The sequence below is a fragment of the Pongo pygmaeus genome, chromosome 8 (assembly GCF_028885625.2).
Source record: "Pongo pygmaeus isolate AG05252 chromosome 8, NHGRI_mPonPyg2-v2.0_pri, whole genome shotgun sequence".
NCBI classification, from domain to species: Eukaryota; Metazoa; Chordata; class Mammalia; order Primates; family Hominidae; genus Pongo; species Pongo pygmaeus.
In genome coordinates this window covers 2112228-2113083 of record NC_072381.2, presented here as the reverse complement: position 1 = coordinate 2113083, position 856 = coordinate 2112228, and the positions used below count along the sequence as shown (strand labels likewise).

General features: G+C 43.9%; 1 non-coding gene across 1 annotated transcript; it reads right to left on the bottom strand.

Annotated features, from left to right (window-relative positions):
* Window positions 1–342: 342 nt before the first annotated feature.
* On the bottom strand, window positions 343–447 carry LOC129006982 (U6 spliceosomal RNA). Its single transcript, XR_008492167.1, has one exon. It is a non-coding gene; the product is annotated as a U6 spliceosomal RNA (small nuclear RNA).
* Window positions 448–856: the final 409 nt, after the last annotated feature.

Below are 856 nucleotides of genomic sequence, written 5' to 3'. Positions count from 1 at the left end.
TCTTGCACGTGCACTGTGACAGTTCATTTTATGCATCAACTTGAAGGATATTTTTGAATGGGATTAGCATTTATTTATTTATTTATTTTATTTTTGCAGATCACTGCTAATTACATAGAAGCTACTAGCCAAAGCCAAAATCAATGAGGTTCATACAAATAAGAATCAAATGCCATATTCAAAGCTGTAAGAGGATATCCTCATGCCCAAGCGATGAAGGCTGGGGTGAGCACGTCTGAACATTTTATTTCAAATTGTTAAAGAGCTTTGGGGCCGCACAATGGTCCCTTGCATCCAGGAAGTCGAAGAGTTCCTACGCACAATCCTTCCCTTTGTGTGATGGAGAGATACAGGCTCATGGCAAATTTGCGTGTCGTCCTTGTGCAGGGGCCATGTTAATGTTCTTTGTGTTCTTTTGACCTTACTGCATATGCTGCTGAAGCCAACCCGAGATGAACGTTTAAATCAGTGAACGCTGAGTCAGCAGATCGCTCCACTAATGGGGGTGGGCCTCATCCTATCAGTTAAAATCTTTAATAGAACGACGAAGTCAGGCCTCCCCGGAGCAAGAAAACTTAACCAGCAGAAGGCCCTCAGAGGACACTGCAGCACTGGCTCACCTGCAACCCACGCTGGACATTGCCGACTCCCCAGGCTTCACAATCACATGAGCCAATTCCTTGTCATCTCTGTCACCTATCTATCTACCTATCATCTACCTATCTACTACCTGTCTATTACTTAGCTTTCTATCTGCCCACCATCTATCCACCTGTCACCCACCCTATCATCCACTGATTATCCATCCTCTACCTATCTATTACCTGTATACCATTTAGCTTTCTATCTACCTACC